Source organism: Rhinolophus sinicus, chromosome 18 (genome assembly GCF_057876585.1).
Source record: "Rhinolophus sinicus isolate RSI-liver-muscle chromosome 18, RSI-T2T, whole genome shotgun sequence".
NCBI classification, from domain to species: domain Eukaryota; kingdom Metazoa; phylum Chordata; class Mammalia; order Chiroptera; family Rhinolophidae; genus Rhinolophus; species Rhinolophus sinicus.
The window spans coordinates 107,162,090-107,177,773 of record NC_142518.1 but is presented as its reverse complement, the minus strand read 5'-3'; positions in this window follow the sequence as shown (position 1 = coordinate 107,177,773).

Below are 15,684 nucleotides of genomic sequence, written 5' to 3'. Positions count from 1 at the left end.
AACTATTTTTTTATAATTTTCAAGAAAAATATTTCAATGATTTTGATTTATTAATTAAATCTATTCATTTTCTATTCTCTGTTTCATTAACTTCTGCTATTACTTTATTATATTTTTCCAGTTCATGTTTTGATTTACTTTGATTTTTTCTTCTAGCCTGTTTTTGAGCTAAGTGTTTCATTTATTTTCAGTCTTTCATTTTAATTAACAAAACTGTACAGTGCAGAATTATTCTCTGACCACTGTTTTAAATGCATTCCAAAGATTCTGATGTGTAATGTTTTCAATGTAATTATATTATTTTGTAAATTCTGTAATAATGTCACTTCACATGTTTTGTTTCACCCAAGAGTTGTTTGATAGAAGGTTTTCTTAACTTCAGGTTGAAAAACATTTTCTTGTTTTGTTTTGTTTTGTTAATAATGCTTACTTTTATTTTATTATGATTAGAGAGTGTGGCTTGTAATATTTTTACTTGGAAGTTACTTATATTTTCTTGCATTCCATTATTGATCAGTATTGTGCCTGTGCTATGGTTTATTTTAAAAAATGTGTATTTGCTATTATAAGGGAATTCAATATATATCCATAAAATCCACCCAATTTATTATGTTGTTTAGGTCTTCTCTCTCCCTGCTTATTTTTTTTTGTCCACTTGATCTTTTTTTGTACGAAGAATGCTTTATTAATCTCTCCCATTATTAGTGTCATCTCCTGTAGTTTTTGCTTCATAAAAATGGTTTATGTCTTATTTGGTGCATAAATTTTCATAAATGATGTATCTTTATTGTGAATTATGACTTTAGCACTAATATATATCCTTATGTCTATAAGAAACCCAGTTTAAAAATTAATAAATGGGTGGGTTAAAACTAAAATATGAAGAGAAACATAGTATGCAACCACCAACAAAAAGGAAGCGACATCAATTTGAGACAAGGTAGACTTCAGAATGTCATTGGGGATAAATTGAGACATCACATAATGATAAAGGGCAACACTTCAATCAGACATAACAATCTTAAATATTTTTGCACCTAAAAACAGAGCTTCAAAATACGTGAAATACTGAAAACAGAGCTTCAAGATAGTGAAAAATACCGATCAATTTGAAATTATAAATAGACAAATCCTTACTTATAGTTGGATACTTCAATATTCCTGTCAGTAATTGATAAAACAAGTAGGCAGAAAACCAGGAAGTTTACAGATTACCCGAATAACACTATCAACTAACTTTACCTACTTGATATTAATAGAATGCTCCACCCAGGAACAGCAGAATATACACTCTTTGTAAGTGCACATGGGCTATTCACCATGATAGACCATATTGTGTGCTGTAAAACAAAACTTAACAAGTTTAAGGAGCATCTCTCTGCTTGCTAGATGAGATGCTGCCTGATTCATGAATTGTTTATTAAAACTAATTAGATTTCAAAACAAAACTTAAAAAATTTAAAAGACTAGAAATAATGAAAGTATGTTGCTAGATTTTAAAAGTTTTAATACAAAAATCAATAAAAAGATATCTGGAAAACACCCTCATATTTGGAAATTGAACAACTCACTTCTGAAAAACCCATAGGTCAATGAGGTAGTCTCAGAGGAAATTAAGAAATATTTTGAACTGAATGAAAATAAAAATACAGCTTATCAAAACCCGTGGGACACAGTTAATACAGTGCCAGAGGGAAATTTATAACATTAAATTTATAAATTAGAAAAAAAAAAATCTAAAATCAGTAACCTAACTTTCCACCTTAAATAACTAGACAAAGAAGAGCAAATGAGACCCAAAGTAAGGAAAAGGAAGAAAATAATCAAGATTAGAAGAGAGATCAATTAAATTGAAAACAGAAGCACAATGGAGAAAATCAATGAAACCAAAAGATGGTTCTGTGGAAGGATTAATCAAATTGATTAAACTGTAGCCAAGAAAAAACTAACAGGAAAAAAGTTTTCTACCATGTTACATTTAATGTTTTGTGGCTTGAAATCTACTTTGTGTGATGTCAGTATTGCTATCTCTTTAGATTTCCATGTGTCTGCTTACTTTTATCCATCCCTTTGGTTTTAGCCTTCCCAAACCGGCTTGGTTTAGATCCAGCTTTGTGTACGGATTATAGTTGGATCTTTTGTTGTGAGCCAATTTAAGAGTTAATTAAGGATTAATTAATGAGTTAAGCTGATTTGCATTTATTGACATGAATGATATTTTCTCTCAAATTTGCCATGGCATTGTATAATTGTGTTTATTTCACTATATTTTCTGCGTCCTTCTCTTCAAGATCTATTTTTTTCTTTTTCGTTTAAAATTTTCTTCTGTTATTTAAGAAGGTTTGTATTTTTGCTCTAGTGTTTACTATTGTTTTATACCTTTCTTTTTTTTTAAACTTTTTTTTTATTAGTTTCAGGTGCACAAGACCTTTCTTTTTGAAGAAAAGGATCTTCATACCAGGTTTCCTTATTTAATTTTTTACTATTTGGTTTACCTGTTTTTGTTTTGTTTTGTTTTTCCCAATTTTGAATGCACAATTATTACCTATATAGCACTGCTCTTTTCCTATTTTTTCTTTCATTCTCCGTCTTCCTCCCTATGTTAGATGCATTATGTCTACTTTACCACAATATATAATTGTGTGCATTCACATTCTACCATCGTCCTTACTTTCTGTCTCAGATACATTTTAATATGGTCACCATCATACCTTTGCAAACATATTCCAGTCATAACTTGATTGGATGAAGCTCATCCCCTTGTATATTCCTCAAAATGAGCTGATGAATTCAGAATTCCTTGAGTTCTTATATGGTGAAAACAGTATTTCTATAGTCTTGAAACATGAAGGACAGCCTGGTTGTATATGTCATCCTTGGCTCCTACTTCCATTGAGCTGTTTTTGTTTGTTTGTTTTTGTTTTCTTTTTGTTTTTTTGTTTTTAACTGTTGCTCCATTGTGCCTTGCTTTGTATGTTGGTTTTGAGAAGTCTATGTCAGTCTAATTGGTTCATAAGTTAATTGATCTTTTTGCCTGCAGGGCTTGAGGGTTTTATTTTTATTTTTAAAATCTAATGGTTTTACCAGGCCATGTCTTGGAGCTGATCATTTTCTGTTAATTTCCCTAGGTACCCGTGGGTCAGTTCAGGTCTTTTTCTATTTCTGGGAAGTTTTCTTGTTTCATAGTTTTAAATCTTAGCTCTGTTTCAGTGCTTTGCTTTTACTTCTCCAGGGACTCCAATAATACAAATATTTTTCCTTCTTTGCCTCTCTTCCCTTTTCATTGCTTTCTCACTGACCGTTTTTACTGATTTCTGTATGGCATTTTTACTCTCTTGGTTGTTTTTCCCCACCTTTTTCAATGCGCCTTCATAAATTTTCATTTCAGTCTATTCTCCCTCCATTGGGTCCCTTATAATTCATTCTTCTTTTATGAGATAATTTTGTCTTTTTCTTCCATTTGTTTCCAAAGTCCATGCAGATCTCTTTATTTCTCCTTGTTTCTAGTCCATTTCTACTTTTTAATTTTTGAATTTCTGATTTAGTTTTTTTTTAGACTTAAGAACTTGTTTGAGTATATTTAATTATGTGGTAGTTGACTTACATGTTGTCAGTTTTTCTTTTAATACAACATGTTTTGTCTTGGGTTTTTTTGGGGGGAAGAGGGGGCATTATTATCAGTTCGTATATATGATATTTCATTTCCTGATTGTCTTTACTTTTCTTTTGTTCATTTTTATGGTATTGAGACATTTGCCAAGACTTCTAATTTAATGTCATTGCTATGGACTGAATTGTGTTCCCTCAAAATTCGTATGTTGAAGTCTTAATGCCCAACGTGATTGTATATGGAGAGAGGGCCTTTGTAGAGGTTGTTTGGGTTAAATGAGGTCATATGGTGGGGCCTAATCCTTTAGGCTGCTGGCCTTGTAAGAAGAGGAAGAACTTTTTCTCCCTTCCCTTCCCTTCCCTTCCCCCCCTCTCTCTGCATGCACAGAGGAATGACCACATGAGGACACAGGGAGAAGGCACCTGACTTCAAGCCAGGAAGAGAGCCCTCATAAGAAACTGAACCCTGTCTGACATGATCTTGGACTTTTCAGCCTCTGGAACTGTGAGAAAATACATGTCTATTGTATAAGCCACCGTCTCTATGTTATTTGCTATAGTAGCCCAGGCTGACTTACTATAGTCAGCGTATTAAAAACTGGTCAGTATAGCAAAGCCAAGGTAATTCGATAGTGGTAGGGAGCAGGTGGAGTTTTTTTACATTCTGCGGCTCACTTTTGTTTTGCAGGGGCCCAAATTTTCCCTTGTTTCCTTTGTAGTTCTCTTGACTACCTATTGCCATATGATTCCTTTCCCTTCCTTCTTGTCATTTTTCCTCCCCCCAAAGTTCTGTGTTTTGAACGCTATTCCTTTATATCATGTCTGCCCTTTTACATTATGCCTACCTGTTGAAATAGGACTTGGCCACTTTAAACCATGTGTACCCCTTTAAGTCACATATAATCTGAAGTTCCCTCCTTGTACTTCACGCTCTGATCTTCCTAGAAACTTTATCTTTTAGCATTTTCAGACTTAGTGTGGACTTACTCTTTCTGGCAGTAGATTTAAAGTAAGCTTCCCGGTTCTGTCATTCCTTAAGTTTTTGTTGGCCTACCTTCACTCACCACAGAACCTTACAACAGGGAGGCATGTGCCAAGGCCATGGGAGGTCACATTCTGGGAATGGGTGAATTTTCTCTTCATTTCCAGTTATTTTACGTTTGGGCATTCTCTGTCTTCAGTTTATGCTAAGAGCCTGGGTTTCATGTAGATTCCCCCTTTCCTTCTTCTTTTTTTTTTTTAAATAGTTTTGTTAGTACATATTAGGAGGTAAGTAGGTATTCTGTGATCATGGTTATCAGTTACCTGATGTCTGTCTGTGTTTATTGTTTAAGAAGAGATTTAAGGATGGTTTTTATTCCAAGTTGGAGAAAATAAACTTTACTCCCTTTTGTGGAAGGGAGTAATAAACAACAGTAATGTTGCCACTATTCAATGACGAATAAAGTATAAGGATTCAAATTTGGGGTGAGAGGACTGACCATTTATTAGCAATGGACAATTCAAATTCTAGATATAAAAAGGATGTCTAATGAAAAAATTCTACTTTCAGACTCCTGCTTCAAATATACTTTATAAAGATTCTTTGGAAATCCAAGGAATGGAAATCACGGATGTTTATAAAGAAAAGTACCTCCACCTTTCTAAAGCTCTCAAGCAGGCTTATGTTCTACATTCACTGGGAATGCTTTTGGCTGAAAGTCACTAACACATGATGAATATTAATTGAAACTACAAGGATATTTTCTGTTAACTTAAAGAAGGAATGAAGTAAGGTCGACTCATTGTTGGGCAGGTAACTTAATAATGCCCTGAAGGACCTAGGCACTTTCCGTCTCTCGGCTACCCTCAGAGTTTTGACTTTTCTGTGGGGGGCAGTGGTGTGGAGGTCTTATCACCTCATGGTTACAAGAAGGGTGCTGCAGCTTCAGACATGTTGTCTGAATTTTAGCAGGAAGAATGACAAGCAGAAGCCATACATGCCCTATTATCAGGATACCACAAGCATTCCCTAAGTCCTACAAGAGATTTCTCGCATGTCCCATTGTCCAGAGCTGAATCACGTGGCCTACAAGTACCTAGCTTTCTATAATCTGTAAGGAGCATTGGATAAGGGAGCTGAATGTGGTTGTTGAATTCACCAACCAACAATGTCTGCTAGTGGTTCCAAAATCGTTGCCACTAGCAGTTCTAGAAAAGATATCCATGGATACCTCTGGTCCAAGTCCTTCCTAAATAACAGCAATTGTCACTAACATTTTAAGGCTACTTCCTATAACCGAAATATGGAGTTTCACATGTTTCCGCATTCTGACCATTCTGTTGTACGTAGCTAATGTGGTTTAAGGAAGGGGTACAAAGCCACAACCATATGTGTGAGTGAAAAAAATGTCACGGGGTGTTTAATGGAAGTGTGGAGAGTTTGTGTGCAAGGCACCATGTGTACATTGATACTGTCTGACCTGAGTGGTTAAGAGACTGAGAATATCACTGTGACATTGTGTCACAGAAAAAAAAAAAGAGTACAGAATATGACTTGTTTTCTTATTGAATATCAAGTGATAAATACCTAGAGCACACAACACATTCTAGACGTTTAATTATAAAGGCTGTTCATGGCTTATAGACTTTCAAAATGAGGGAATTTGGATTGAGGACAACAGTGTATCCAAATAGAATTTAGAACTGCAAAGAAACCAAACCATTTTTTATAAATTTCTAAACTGAAAAATCGAGTATGGAAACTGATTTAGGCATAAACATCGGCATATAACACTTAAGAATCCTCCCACTATTCCTTCTAATATGATCCATCTCCTTACTTATCTGTCTTGACTTCCGTGTAAACTCTGCCAGCTGGCATCCTAGTGGAATATAAACATTCTATAGCTACTAAACAACAACAAATCATATATTACAGATGACATAAAGATAAACAATCAACAGTGTCTTTGTTCTCTTAGAAGAATGGCAGTACCCTTCCTCAATAATGAGACTTTAGTACAAGTCTCTGGTATTGTATGGCTTGCAAAACTCTTTCATTTTATTCTCACAAGAAAATAGGAGACGTGTCATTTTCCCTACTCTGCAGATGAGAAACATCAGCTCAGAGAGGGGAAGTGACTTGTCCAAAGTCCTCTAGCATCTTAATGAAAGCAACGAGGCTTGGCCATCTTTCCTGAGCCCTCATCCACTGCTCTTTCCACCCTTCCAAGCTGTTTCCTGGACCACCCTGTGGTTCAGGTTTTTGAACTGATGTGCGTCTGACTAGTTTACTTCCCCCATCATGATAAATATACTTGAAATCTTAACCCTGTGGTCCACCTGGGACCAATATTTCAAAGGAATTAATTTAACATCAAATGTCTTGGCTCGCTGTTCCTGTCAGTAAAGAAGATACCTTATCATGCTTGTGTTGACTCTCATTCTTTCCCAGTTGGACATAAACTAGAGAGTTCACTTGTAGCATGATCAAAAGCGAGAGCTGATTTACCAACGGCACAATCAAACTATTCTTTACCTATAAAAGCAAGATCAACAGATATGCACAAAAATCAAACCTTGATATTTGAGTCATGCAGCTATGTAAAGTCAGATGAAACCAAGATAGAGAAAAACAGACTCCACTGTTATACTTTCTTCTGTATTCCCCTTAAGAATAGCAGAGTGAAACCAAGAGCATCAAGAAAAACTGTAAAATTAGCATTAGGTAATGAAAGCATTTGCATGACAGATACTACAAAAAGGTATTTATTTACAGAGATTTTTTTTTTATGAATTGCTAAAAAAGACCTAATGTAAAAAAGCAAGAATGGGTTTAACCAAAGTTTACAGCCAACATCACTTTCCAAGTTTCTCTTGGATGAACATGACCTTGTTGTATTTTAAGTGTGTATAATTTTACAAAACACGATGTTTAGTCCCCAAGAAAAATCTTTTTAAAAGGCTTAATGAGCTACTTGGACAATACATAGCATCTTCTTATCAGCATTTTCCTTAAATACACAGATTCACTTTTCTATTTAAAACAGAGTCTGAGAAAAGGCAATTCACATTTTTACAGATATAGAAAGAATGGTTTGCTAGGTGCACCATGGAACAAACACAGTTTGCTTGGTTCACTGTGACCAGTTACTCAGAGAGATGTTAGCATGTGCACACGTACTGAAATGCTATTTTTCTTTGCCCTCTGGAATGCAGCTTTTAATGACTTTCTCCCAAATTTCTATCTCCAACACCCATTTTTATTTGAAAAATAGCCAGAACAATGAGTAGCATAGGAAAAACAAGAAAATGGAGGTCAACTTTTCTATCCTCTCGTCTTTTATCTTCACATTGTTTCTACTGTTCCAGTAAAATTGGCCTTTTATTTTCACTGTTTCAACATCAGCTGGGTAATTTCTGTAACAGCTCCATATGGGAGATGTACATGCTTCTTGGCTTAAGTCCACTTGAACGTGCATGATTCCACACCAAAGGGAAACTGCAGCCAACCCTCGATAACCCATAAAGGGGACAGGAATTGGAATACAGATAACTCAAAATGTCTGAAAAGCCCAAAGTCATTTCTACTTGGCTTTGGAAGGGTAGTGTCTGAGCTGAGAACCTTCTGTGTTTTCATTTATCTTACATTCCTAATTCTGTTTTCCATTTTTAAGTGAAGTCAATATTCTCAACAAAGGAGAATGTAAATAATTCCAGTCAACAGGGAGAGATGGTCGTTAGAAGGTTGAATGGGGTTATAGGACGCTGATATAGGCATTAAAAATTAACGCAAATAATTCACAAAGCGGACAAGGTCCATAATCAGGAGCTGACATTATTATAATACATGCAGAAGGCAAGAGTTAGGCCCGCTTGGTCTTATGCTTCGGTGCCTATAGGGAGACCCTTATCATCTACAGAAAGCACAAAATAGTGTTTCTCCGTGGATCTAAATCCCCTGTTGCACTATTTTGCCTATTATCATTTATACCTGAAAATGACATACCCTACTAAGAAGCAAAGTGAAACCAAAAGGGTCAAGAAAAACTGTGCAGTACTATTAGCATTAGGCAATGAAAGCATTCAAATGAGATACTCCTTAAAGGTAAGTTAGTGAAAATTGAAGTAAGCTCAGCCAGAATTCCAAACATAGGAAGGAAAGAAGATTCAATATTATTTGCGTAAGTGGGGGGGGGATTTCTACAAATAAAAGCTGCTCACCTTGTATTATGTGTGTTTCTACACAGTGTTTAAGTTCTGTGGATGAGAAAACTGTGTAAAGCTTGATGAGCATAAGAAAACTCGACTCAGATAATGCCTCTCTACCTTTTAATGCCAGACAAACTAAAGCCACTGCAGCCACACCCTGCATTTCTTGCACCGCACCTCAAGGGTTCCATTCTAGCATGGCCTCAAATAACCAGGGTGAATGTTGAAACTGGGATTTCCTTTGTTTCCAGAACAGCATGTTAGCTTGAAATTACTTCTGTCCAGTTTTGAATCTCTTTTAAATTAACTTTTTGAGCTATCATGTGTATGTACTTTAATACGTAAAATTCTCAGAAGCTATATTCAAGAAGGCATGACATTAAAGGTGAGACAGAGGCGTGGTGAAATAGCCGATAGAGATATAAATCAATTAGAGGAACTGTCTGTTTGAATCAGAAGGCAGCACAGGGCTTAGATGCCAAAACAATTCCAGGCTTACAGGTTTAAGGTATCTTTGTTCCAATGACACACCAATCTTGGGATTAAGCCTTCTTTCAAAAATAGTATCCAAGAAGTTCTTGGAGAATTCTTGTCATTGAGGGTCTGATACCTGAAATATTTATTTCATACAGTAAGAAATAACAGCATGTGAAAAGAGCCCGGGTGAGTGTTATCTAGCTCCTTTCCTGGCAATGAAATGACCCTGCCTTGTTTTGTTCTGGGAAACCTGCCAGGTGAGCTCTGAAAGGATAGCAGAGTTGAGGTGAGTGCCCTGGCAGGGAGGTTCGTTCTGGATCCGAAAATGGACCCGCTCAAGTTCTGGGCAGAGAAGAAGGCCCAGCAGAAGTTATATAGTATGCTTTCCATTGTTTGATGAAAACCCATATAGTACTACTTTATTGATATCTGGACTTTCACGGTCCCTCCCACCCATCGGACCCTGGTGGGAATTGTAGCTCTGTCACTTGCTAGCTGTGTGACCTTGGGTATGTTACTTAACCGTCCTGGGCTTCACATTCCACATCTATAAAAGGAGGATAGTAACGACATAGTATGGCTGTGATGATTAATAGAACTGAGCAGGTGTGTCTGGTGAAAGTCTCAGGTCTGAAAGGCAGGTATCCAAAAGGTGGGACTTCTTTTTCTATAAATCAAGCAAATTCCTTTTTCTGGTCCCCATTTTGCTAGGTGGCAGACACATCATGTCAGTCAGTTCAGGGGCTCTCTCTTCTCACTTACCCCAGAACCTGCCTGCAGTTCCCATAATCCTACTTTCCCTCAGCCTCCAACCTCAGAGCTTTGGGGGGAGTCTGATTCTCAGGAACATACCCTCTTGCTTCTCTTTATTCTCTCTCCTTTCCCCCCACCTAAGAACAACAACAAAACAACTAACATTTATATAGTGATTCCTATAATTATATGCCAGGCACTGTTCCACACACTTTACAAAGTTAATCTTCAGAACAACCGAGTGACGGAGGCACTGCTGTTATCACCATTTTGCAGATGGGGAAAACGGAGCACCAAGAGTTTAAGGGCTTTGCCCAAGGTCATTTAGCTAGTACGTACGTGGTGGAGTCGGGATTTGAACTCACATGGCCTATCGCCAATAGTCATGCTCTGCTTCTCAGAGAGTATTTATCCAGGTAGGGTGAGGGGGAACTTCATTTGAAATTTGGAAGCCAAGAATTTGGCTCTCATTTCCTTTTCATTTCTGTGGTAGCATCCTTTCCCGGTGGCAATGCAGAGGACCGGATGGGAACATTGGGGCGGGTAGCAGATAACACTTCACGATCAGTATCCTACCACTCTTTTCCAGCACAGACACCGAGTAGCAGCTCATTAAATGTTACTTCCCATTCCCTCTTTCAAATGCTTTATCATGTCGTTCACCCTTGGAACAGAAACTCGCTCCACACGTACTAGCTAACTCAATTTTACATAAGATGTTTTAACATTAACATTACGTATTTTAATGACAAGATTCTGTTTCCCTTCTATGTTTGTCTTTCAGTTAAACAAAACATTGAGATCATGCCCCCATAACCACCCCTTACCATTTTGTCAGAAGCCTAGAAAATTCTAGAGATAGGAAAGTGAGTTGTAACACACTACGTCACTGGGTTGTCTTTTCTGAGTCTAGTCAGTTGAGTAGATTACACAGACACAAACATGAGGCCCTGCACATAGTAGGCCCTTCAAAATAGTCAACTGATTGTAAGATACCAAAAAGGAAGGAGGACATCAAATGAGGAATTCCTACCTGACATATGCTTGACCGGATGGTCACATGTGGCCGAGCATGTTTCTTCTACACGCTGTATGTGTGCTCCACTGGCCGTGTGTGGCATTTGTCACCTCCGAGGGCTAGGGCTCTATGTCCTCCTCTTTGAAGGCTTGGTTGTCTTGCCCTTCTCTTCCTAGAATAACCCAGAACGGCAATTAGGTTTTTAGCAAATGCTTTTTGATGGAGACAGTGTTATGCTGATATTATATATGACAGCTGAGGGATTGATAGGCTGTGACCCCAATTCTCACAGCTTTCCATTTTGATTATTTTGTTAGAATGCTGTAGGTAACTGATTAGTGTGTTCTTGGGTCCTGGATGAATTGATGATGGTAAAAGATTGCCATCTTGGAGTGCCCAGCCATTTTCTCGCGGCTTAGACGTGATGACTTTTGGAGCTCCGAAGAGGAACAGAATGCTATAACCAGCTCAAAACGCAGATACACACCTCTGCCAACTCCCCACTACAATTCTCTGTCTCAGACGGAGATTAAATGCGGTGCCAAAATGTGTCATCTGGTGCTGCGTTTTTGTAATGTGGACAAATGTCGACAAAATTCATGTGGAGGCTTAAAAAAAATCTAACTATTTATGAATCAAAATTAAGTTTAAGTTTTGCCATGGGTGGGAGCCTCACTTGCTCAAGTTGGATTCGCTGTGCCATTATCAAAACAGCAGCACTTCATTCCTGCAATCACCAAAAAAAAAAAAAAAAAAAAAAAAAAGAGAGAGAAAGGAGAAAGTGCCCTCCTTTAGACCCTAATGTGTATACCAGGTCCTGTGCTAGTGGCTTCATGCATGTTATTTTGGTGGGCGCTGTATATCAGAGCTGATAAAAGTGGAGTGGGATGATTTCAGATTATCTAACCTGCAGGCAATTGTTACATTTCTTTTCTTTTTTTAATAAAAGTGTATTGGGGTGACAACTATTAGTAAAGTTACATAGCTTTCAGGTGTACAATTCTGTAACACATCATCTATGTATCACATGGTATGTTCACCACCCAGAGTCAGTTCTCCCCATCACCACATATTGTTACATTTTACTCAGTCTTACAAAGCCATTCACAATTTTGGCAGGAACACATAACTTACATTTTGTCTGCAAAATGTGTGTGTGCCTCACCATGTTAGCCTGAACTAGTCTGTATCCGTCCTGATCCACTTAATTTCCCCCTCAAGACCTTTAGATCCTTAGCCAGGAAGCAGAGGAAACCAGTATCTGCCCGTATGCAGTACACTCCAAATTGAACTGTTATCACTACACTGGGTGGTATGCCAATAACCATTATATATTCCAAATTCCCGCTGATTGGCAATATGATACTCATGATCTGAATTCACATGTAAATATGAAATTGTACGCCATAGGCATGTGTATACAGTAGTTTCAATTAAGTGAATTAGGGACAATAGGTACAGTATTCAATTTATTTCACTGTCGATGGTTGTCTGTCCAGTGGATCAGCTATATACATAGCACTGCCTTTCCACAGGAAGAATTTGGCTAGATAAGCAAAGTAAGCACTCTTGGAAAGCTGTTTACAGAGAACAGACTTCGAATAACATAAGAGATTATACTCTGAACTAGGTTTGACCAGCAATTGGTTCCAAGAATGTAGCCCTGCAACTGGCCATGTCAGATATATACGGTCAGTCCGCGGGGAACACTTGGTAGAGAGAAACACTGAAAACTCAAATCCTAAGTATATGGCTTCCATCATTAGTATTATATCAAATATTGATTGCAGATCTTGACTTCATCTTTTATGGACTCCTACATTCACAGTGGCCAACTCCAACATTTTCTCAAGTTGCTGACTCTACACACCCTCCTCAGTCAACGATCTCACACCCTAATCTACTAACCTGAGCTTCCTCGACTTTCTTCCTATTCATCCTAGAATTCCTCTCTACCATACCCATCTTTCCACCATTTTTCTTTTTAAAAACTCCTCAGACAATGGTTTGGTGGTAGCCAGAGGGTAAGGGGGGTGGGGGGTGGGGGGGTGGGAGATGAGGGTAAGGGGGATCGAATATATGGTGATGGAAGGAGAACTGACTCTGGGTGGTGAACACACAATGGAATTTACAGATGATGTAATACAGAATTGTACACCTGAAATCTATGTAATTTTACTAACAATTGTCACCCCAATAAATTTAATAAAATAAAATTAAAAAACAAAAAAATAAAAAACTCCTCTCTCTCCAACTTCACTTCCTCATTGCCTACTTACTCCTTAACTCTCATATTAGTAGGGTTTATGTTCTCAACATGTTACTGAAATTTCTTTTGCACATCAACCTTGACTTTGCCTGATCTAATGTGTTCTTCCTGGTTAACCTATGATAGTGTTGACATACCCTGTTCCCTTCTGGAAACTCTCTTTTCCTTTGGCTTAGGCAATCCTACACTGAAGTATTCATTCTCTTCCTCTTTGAGGACTACTTCTTTTTCTTTACTGCTTCACCCTTCCTCTTTCTCTTCTTTTCCTCTTTAGAAGCAAGTTTCGAAACATAGGAATAAATGGACAAGCTTCATAGAATTCCAGGAAACTTCTGCACGTTCATGCCAAACTGTATGTCCATCTGTGCATTCATTTGTGTGAAAGCGTCCACAACTTTCATCAGATTTCAAAGACATCCATGATCCTGCAGGAACTGTTAAGAACTCCTGCTGTAGACTTCCTCCTTGGGCAATTTCATCCTCCACCTAGGCGGAAACGATTGCCTTCCAAATCTATCTTCTGCCTGACATTCTCCTAATCTTAAATTCTTCAAGTCTGCCTGATGCTTGATGTTTCCTCCTTGAAGACAGTAGTATTAAGCATTAGCAAATATACACTCTGTGGAAGCCCAAACCAGCCAGACACTCTTTCACATCCCAGTTCTAGCTCTACTTCTTCTATGAAACATTCTCTAACCACTCCAGTGCTCACTGCGCTCCCCTTCTTATAGAATCCTGCAACACTTATTGTCTGTTTCACACTGTTGGCTATTAGCATACTTGGGTTTTTCATTCCTAGTGTAATACCCTAGAAATTTGTTACTCAAAATGTGGTCCATGGACCAACAGAAGAGATATCATTTGGGAGATGGCTATCAATGCAGAATTGCATACCCCACCCCAGACTCACCACAACAGAATCGGCATTTAAACAAGATCTTTAGATGGTTCTTACAAATGATAGAGTTTGGGAGGCACTGCTCTACACTATGCATTTGCAGTTGTTAAAATATCTCATTTCTGTCCCTGAATATTCCTTATTTTTCATGGCATTTGGCTTTCTGATCATGCCTTCACTGTCTTTTAGTGTTTCTCAGAATCCTATTTATTCAAGGAAGCTTTTCCTACTCTCCTTCCCAAAAAGTAAGATCTCTCTTCCTTAAATTTATTTGGTCCTTTACTTATACTACTCATTTCTACATGTACCTTGCATTAAAGGGTGTTTTGTGCACAGAGGTATTAACTTTTCTGTTAGGTTATAAGCTCTTTGAGGACAGGGAAGGATTTTGTTCATCTCTGTGTCCTTGAGAATTTCTGGAACAGTTCCTGATACCCAGGAATTAATAACAAATGCTCGTTGAATGAATGAATGGATGAATGGCTGATTTAATAATAAATCCATCTGAATTGTAGAGTTCACTTGAAAAAAAATGTCATAGATAATTGACCATGGGTCATGCTGTTCATAATTGCAATGTTTTTATTTTTCAAGCCAAATATTAATTATCTAAGCTAGTCATGCTGTTTCTTAATGACTTTTAAACCTGTACCACCACAAATACAAGACTGCATGAATTTTTAACAATCTCTAAGTAGTTCATAATTAAACACCAAGTGATTCAACTCATTGAGTCAATCAATGCCTTTGTTTATAGCTTGAGTTTCAGCCCTGAAAAAGACAACATAGCTAACCAAACCACTGTGAAGTCTAAGGATTAAAAAGTACAAAATTGCATCTCGCTACCAATTCCAGGTCTGGATGACTAGTGTCAGTGGTCACACGAGTTAATCATTACACTGACTCATCTGCTCAACAAATTCTAAATGAACCAGAGGCCTTTTTGCTTCAAAGCTCATGACTCATGTCTCTTGATCTCTTTGGACCTAATCACAGAAAATAAATGTGAGGGGGTCTGGGGGGTGGGGGGGGGAAACTAAATGATCCAAATCCAACCTTTTAGCTGTACAAGAACAAAAAGAGATTTTTCTTTCAAAGAGAAGAAGTCACCTTCTTTTAGATGCTTAGCAATTTAAAACTTATTCCACCAGTTACAAATGACCAAAACGGTCAGTAGAGGGGATATCAGTTTGTAACCAGTTTCTACGTCTGTCATAAACCACACTGCAGTTTCTTTCTGACATCAAAATGATGTCACCTTAAATCAGAAAGTGATTCTATTCATCAAGGTGTTTTGAAAGTATTTTGTTTACTGATTATCACCATTTGGCAAGATGATTTATCTGCAAGATTGACTTTTCAGAAGAAAACTAGACTATTTGGTTGCCCAAACATGAAAGTCCTCAATATTATATCCCGCACATCTAGTGCTCTCGATTCCCCATTGCTAACATACTTAAATTCCAC